Source organism: Malus sylvestris, chromosome 7 (genome assembly GCF_916048215.2).
Source record: "Malus sylvestris chromosome 7, drMalSylv7.2, whole genome shotgun sequence".
In the NCBI taxonomy this organism is placed as follows: Eukaryota; Viridiplantae; Streptophyta; class Magnoliopsida; order Rosales; family Rosaceae; genus Malus; species Malus sylvestris.
Genome location: NC_062266.1, coordinates 2,455,068 through 2,462,496, shown reverse-complemented (window position 1 = coordinate 2,462,496; position 7,429 = coordinate 2,455,068). Strand labels below are relative to the sequence as shown.

Below are 7,429 nucleotides of genomic sequence, written 5' to 3'. Positions count from 1 at the left end.
TTTTCCTCAAAAGAACTACCCTTTTGCCGCTGCAACCTCAGCCTTTATGTCCATGCTTGCTGCCCCATTTCTGCTCCATAACTCACCCCACTAACAGCCAATTAGTGATGACAATAAGTGAGAGGAAATGGTAAAACAATTGTAACTCTTTGGGCAACCTTTATGCCAATTACTCCCACTTAATCCTCATCTTTAATTCCATTTCATCTGATATTTGAAGAGGTGTCAGCTGGCTTGTTCTTGGCTGCATCAGTTTTGGCTGCTAGTTTTATTGGATTTATTGCCTTCAATTCAGTTACAAACTGCTCAGCGTCTTGGAAACCTTTCAGTGTTAAAACGGCTATAACTTCTTCCAGAAAAATGATATTAACAATCCGTGAAATGCTCCAGAAAATAGACATCCGTAGCTTTCCAAACATATAAGGCTCGTTCTCTAATTCATTTTGAGCTGTTCGCAACTTGCTTCCAAAGTCAGCTGATCTGCACAGGCAGTTTTGACGAATTTGTTACTTAATATCCAACTTGTGCTATTTTTCTTTTCTTTGCTTGACAAATCCTAGAAACACACAAAAAAAAGTAAATAGCTCAAAAATATAAAGAACTAACTAAGAAAAGACAAGTGAATTTGATGTAAAGTATATATAAATATGAGCTTATCAACACACAACACAAAAAGAGAAAGAGAGAAGCCACAAGGCTCACGGCATAGAGAGGAAGAAGAAGGAGAAAATAGAGAGAGTTATCTTTGTACTCTTATTATTCCAAATTATAATGAAAGCACCACTGCTGCTCCGAGGACGTACTCCAGTCATACTGACTGTAGAGGAATCTCGTAAACTTTGTGTCTTATTTCATTTATTTCACTGCACACATACCGCTGATTTTACAACACGTTATCAACACAAGAAGCTCTCGTGTCTGTGGAAAGCACAACGCCATAAATTCGATGAAGCACTAACTACTCGTCTCTGCCGGCTGGAATCTCACAGATAAGAAAATCTTTTCATTTCATGTGGTTATATAACTATTATCATTATTATTGGCAGAAAATCCGACAGTCATATGAGCTTTGAAACTCCAACTTCCAGTACTCATACATAAACCCTTCCTTCATAAAAGTTGTTCCTTATCATCTCTCCTATAACATACCAAAATTTCAGAACCATCCAAGTGTTAAATCATTCCATATCGTAGAAATACTACTACAGACTCAAAATCCGCAGAAAATCTGACAGCCATGTAAATAGCCTCTGAACTCCAACTTCTTAATATCCGATTGAAATACTTCCTTCTCGAAAGTTGTTCGTCCGCCCAGTACCTAGAACATATCCAAATTTCAGAAATTGTCAACGGTGCAATGGTCGCAGATGATTGAAACTTCAACTCAGCTTCCATTTTTGCATAAAACTAGACAGTCATCTTATGAGTGCCAAAACTTCATTTTTAGAAGCTCAGATCGGAACTATTTCTTCACGAAAGTTGTTCGGTATCCTCTTATCCATATCATACTAAAATTTGAGTTAGATTTAACGGTTTGATCTTCTCATAAGTTGCATACACTACTCTTGACTCCAAAACTTATGGGAACCGTTTCGACTCTTTCGAAACTCACTGGAAGAGGAACACCAATTGAGACTTATTGTTACTATTACCTCCTGAGCAACTAATAGGACTTGGAGATGTGAAATGAACATAAAATAAAAAAAGGATGAAACAAAAGAAAGTGACAGATAAAGAAAAAGAAAAAGAAAAAAAAATGATGGAAACTTAATCATCACCCTTTTCTATTATTGCTTTATTTATGTGAATAGTGTTGCTTTAAAGCCCTATCACGAGCTTTATTTACTTAAAAACAATTTATTTACAGTGGGTGGAATTATTACCCTTTGCTTTAAGCTTTGATATTTATGTGAATGGTGCTGAATTAAAGCCCTTGTCACAAGCTTTATTTACTTAAAAGCAATTTATTTAACATGGCTGGAACCGCCTATTGTTTTAATTTATTTAGTATACTACATTTTGTTATGATGAGTATTAAAGGACCCGAAGTTCCTTGATCAGATCAGAACCTGAAGTTTCTTGATCCTCATCATATAAAATGATTGGACCAGAAGTTCCTTGATCATCAACATTAAAAAGATCGGACCCAAAGTTCATTGATCAAAATCAAAACCTGAAGTTTTTTAATCAACTGAGAGAGCGGCAGTTCCTCAATTAAATTAAAATGACGACCATAAGAGCCTTAGTTCACATACTATTAAATAAGGACTAGAAGTTCCTTGATTCATGTAAATGATGATATAATCCATATACAATTGAGTGCAGACATGAATTCCAAAAATATGGATTAAAGATCTCGGGAATAACTGTGGACTAGGCCAACCTAAATGCGGACCATTTCGATATTTTATGGTTTTGGTTGATGCATCTACTCGGTGGTCGCATGTTTGTCTATTGTCTACTCAAAATATAGCATTTGCGAGACCCCTTGCTCAGATAATTAAAATACGAGCATAGTTCCCAGATTATCCTATTCGACTTGATAATGCTGGATAATTTACATCTCAAACTTTTGATGATTATTGCATGTTAGTAGGCATTGATGTTGAACATCATGTTCCTCATGTCCATATTCAAAATGGTTTAGCGGAAGCATTTATTAAGCGGCAGAAATTGATTATCCGCATTCTGCTCATGAAAATGAAATTGCCAGTTTCTGTTGAGACCTGTTGTCAACCATCAATACTTTTCAGTACAACTCATGTTTGGGCACTAGCTAAACATTACACATTTACGAGTTTTTTTTGTTGTGTTATCTATGTGCCTATTGCATTGCAACAACATACTAAAATGAGGCCTCACCGCAGACTGAGAATTTATGTTGGATTTGATTCACCATCTATCATTAAATATTTGGAACCCTTGACTGGGGATATGTTTATCGCTTGATTTGCGGATTATCACTATGATAAGACAGTTTTCCCGCCATTAGGGGGAGAAAATGTTGTTCCAGAAGAACGACGAGAATTGACCAGAATGTACCCACCTTGTCTTATTTTGATTCACGAAGCAATCAATGTGAAAATAAAGTGAGTATTACAAATCAAATGCCAGAAGCATTTAATGATGCAACGAAAATGATGAAATCACTTGTACTAGATGCAAATGTGTCTGTAAGAATTGATGTCCCTGTTGAACAGAATAATGTGGCAACAAATGATTTATCTATTGCACGCCTGAAGTGTGGCAGACCCTCAGACTCAAAAGATTTAGTAATTCGAAAGAGGAAGAATATGGCACTACTAAACTATTGCATTCTCGAAGTATAACTGTTGCATACCGGAAGCATGACAGCCGCCGCATGGATACACGTCCCAAAAGGACAATCCGCAGACATGAGAATTTTGATGTCTCATGCATGAAGCATGATAGACGTATAGGTTCCAATTACTCAACTCACGAAAGTGGAGATTAAAATCCAAGCTCTATAATGCTCAAAATGATGTTATGATCCGCATTCTCTAAACTATGATTGTCCTGGAATAGACAATGTAAAGCCCTTGAAGAGGCATTGATATCCAAAGAAATGAAAAGTCTTGTAAGCATGCGCATGCACATGAGAATATGGGATCACTGATTGATGATAACAATTAGTAATTTTAGATTTTACAAGTAGTTACTAAATTCATCAATGAGCTGTGTTGATATTGAGTCACGTTCTTTTGTTCGTCGACGAAAGGAAAAATTATTGGCCAAAATGGAGAAAGGCAATTCCATTACAATTTTGTAAGAACGTGGAAAATTGACCTATATATATGTCTATAGTACAAATTGCCAAATGATGTGAGGGGCAAAGCAGAGCAGATGTAGCAGTGGAAGAGGTCAAGGAGGACGGATCTCGAAGTCCTTGCCGTCGAAAATTGAGGTCTAGGAGGAAGGAGCCTAATCGGAGGGCGCGACCGATGAGCTTGGTCTGAGCGAAGGTGAATCGGACGACGGAGCTCATGAGTTCTCCGATTGAAGTTCGAATCGAGGTCTTTGTTCATGATTCAGGGTTGGGGACGAGGAGAGAGGGAGAGAACGTGAGCAGAGAGTGATCGAAGGGATTAGCTAGTCCCATGGTTTGCGACGTCTCTCGCTAAGACCGTCTAGCACGGTCCTTAGTCGAGGCGAGTCTGACTTACTCCCACTAAAACTAGTCCCGTAAAGTAACAAACATGGGACTGGACTAACTATTAGTCTAGTCCAGTCCAATGAGGGCTAGTGAAGGGAAACAAACACACCCTAAATCTCTTGCAAGAGTTGATAATATTAGATTGGGACTCCTGAAGAGTCTAGGAAGATTATAAAGTGTTGAAAGAAATATTGTCACGAGCTGCAGATCGAACAGTATGTCAACACGAATCTTATCCATGATGTTTATGATATTAAAAAAAATCATATGGATTAAAGATCATGAGTTGAATACTCAAATAATTAATCGATATTTAGACACTAAGAAGGATTATTCATTTTCATGAAGGAAAAGATGAATTGATATTTGGTCCAAAAATACCACATCTTAGTGAAATATATGCTTTATTGTATTTAGTACAATACAATGAATGAGATGAAGCATTTCCTATGAGGCACAATACCAACATATAGGTATTGGTGTGAAATCCCGTTCCCGGATTTCACTGTTATAATCTACGTTTTTGTACTATTGAGATTTTATATTATTTCTCGAGAATTTATTTTAAATTGTTTGAATTTAGATTTTAATTAAACTAGTTACGAAGAGTGAAGTTTGGAAAGTAATTAGTTAAAATTCGTTGACCTTTTGAGGTCACAAGTAACGTTTTCGAATAGATCTCGAAGCTACGAACGCTTATGCGAAAGCCGTTTGCGAGTCCGAATTATAATGGTATAGTTATGGACGTTTGAAGATGTGAAACTTTAGGTTGTGGAAATTATTTAAATTCCATTTATGGGTAAAGGGGCCCAAACACTTTTTGGGGATAGAAGGACCGGCTGTTAAAAGAGAAAAAGGGGGGGGAAATAAGAGAGGAGGAGACGAGATGGCAGCAAGGAGAGGAAGGAAAAAGGGAGTTGCGAAAGAGAAAAAGGGGGGAAACGTTCTTTCACGTTCTTCCTGGCTTTGCGAGGAAAGAAAAAGAAATGGGAAGGAGGTGGCTCTTCCATAGCTGTTGGAAGAAAATCCTTCTTTCTTCAAGCAAAAATCGAAGAGAGATGAGTTAGAGAACATGATTGTGAAGGAAGGATTCAGAGATTTGAAGTGTAAATTCCTTGTTACTTCATTATCTTGATTTTCAAATTTGACTTTCTTAAGTCGAATTGAAATTGCCATGATGTATTGGAGTTCTTAGTTCTATTTAGGGTTTCTATCATTCAATGAACTAGTCTAAACATGAATTAAAGTTGGGTAATTCGGATTGGGTGTGTAGATCAAATTTCTTGATCAAGGGTTTGGTTCAAAAGGTCAATTTCTTGTTAATTTTGAGTCATGTTAGTTTTGGATGTTGTATACATGATTTATGGACTACATGGAAGTATTTGGGATTTGTTATATGAATTGGAAGTGTGCTATTACGTAAGTTGCAGAAAATTGATTTCTTTGCAAAGAAAACTCAAGTTTCGAGTAGCCTTCTTTGGCTCTTAATTTCTAGGCCTTTATGTGCTCCTTTGGAGAAAATTTTTGTGTATTGAAAGTACATATGTTCATGATCGTAACCCAATTGTTTTCACTCCGTTCCGTTGAGTTTTGGTTGATCAAAACCTTATTTAAACTTGGGTTCGCGAGCTGCCAAACTGCAGCAGGAAAATTGGGTTTCCAGTTTCAAGACTCTATTTTTCTTTTGGCGTAACTTCCAATTTAGAGCTCCGTTTTCTACAAACTTTGTATGCTTTTAAAGTACAGAATACAAGCTTCAAAACCCATATAATATTACGTGATTTGGTTTAGTTTTGAATGTTCCAAAGGGAGCCTAAACTTGGTCCAATGGTACAGTTTTCTGCAGATTTTGTGGAGAAGCAGAGTACTGTTTTTGCCACACCTAGTTTCTTTCCAGATTCCTTTCTAATCTTCCTTACTACTAATTGAGTGATGGTATTGATGTCAATTGTGAATATGAATTGGTCTTATAAATAGAATTTCTATTGAAATATGATATATATATATATATATATATGTTTAGCCATAGACTTATGTTTATTAAACATGAATTGGCATATGTACGGATGATGATTGTGATATATGTGCGTTTAATTATCTTTTTAGTAATGTGAAGGGTAAGTCCGATAAATGTTGTGACAATGTGATCGTAGATTCCTATTAGAAGTATTTTTGTAGAACTTATATGCTTGTGAGGCATTTGAGTTGGTGGGCATGAGAATTGTTGGTGTAGGTGATTACATTGTAACCCATAGGGGTTAAGTGATGGGTAAGTTGTGTGTGTTGAATTTTCTGCACCATGTAGTAGTTGTACATTGATGGTCCTGCTTGGTAAATCCGCATTGGGGGACCATACGCGTTCTATGAGTGATCATGCTTGGTTAATCCGCATTGGGTGATCACTACCTACCTGATTATTTTGACCCTGCTTGGTTAATCCGCATTGGGGGGTCACTAGTGGTCCTGCTTGGTTAATCCGCTTTGGGGGACCATACTTTATATGGATCGCGCTTGGTTAATCCGCGTTGGGCGATCCTTATGGCCATTTATACTTAGGGGTGATCATGCTTGGTTAATCCGCATTGGGTGATCATTGCCTAACAGTTTTGTAGGTGTGACTCTGCTTGGTTAATCCGCATTGGGGAGTCACTACCTACTTGGTTATTTTGACCCTGCTTGGTTGATCCGCATTGGGGGATCATTGGTAGTCCTGCTTGGTTAATCCGCTTGGGGGGAGCCACTTCCTGTTTGGTTACTTATGTAGGCTTCGACCGAACTGCGTTCCTCTAGCCCTAGTGTTTAATGTACATATAAACGATGGATTTTGATAATCTTGTGGGTTGAATTAGAAAAGCCATTGGATGTCTGGGTGACTCCTTCGGAGTTATTGAGACTTGGCTATGTATTCATATTTACGAACTTATATTTGAGATTTATAACTATGATCGATGGAACTGATTTCACATACAACAGGTCTGGATAGGTTATGAGAAACCGATTGACATGGTGGTTCTGTTGAGTGATCCAGAACCCGATTTGGTTGGATTCCGTTGAGTGGTCCGGAATCCTTACTCTCGCATATTTCCAAAGGGTTAGTCTAGAACCCTAGATTCAAGTGAATGGGAATTATCCACATTAGACCTTGTGAATATAAAATAGATTTACCATGTTATTACTCATAATCCAAGAAGGGTATTATATAGAGTTCCCTGGGTTAAATTGTGAAATGATATGTTACTACATGCGTTGATTAAC

General features: G+C 37.3%; 1 long non-coding RNA gene across 1 annotated transcript; it reads left to right on the top strand.

The window, feature by feature from the left end:
- The first annotated feature begins 5,038 nt into the window (after positions 1 to 5,038).
- LOC126628478 (uncharacterized) lies at positions 5,039 to 6,316 on the top strand. The gene is made up of 2 exons (XR_007625437.1): positions 5,039 to 5,280; positions 6,021 to 6,316. It is a non-coding gene; the product is annotated as an uncharacterized LOC126628478 (long non-coding RNA).
- The last annotated feature ends 1,113 nt before the right edge of the window (positions 6,317 to 7,429 follow it).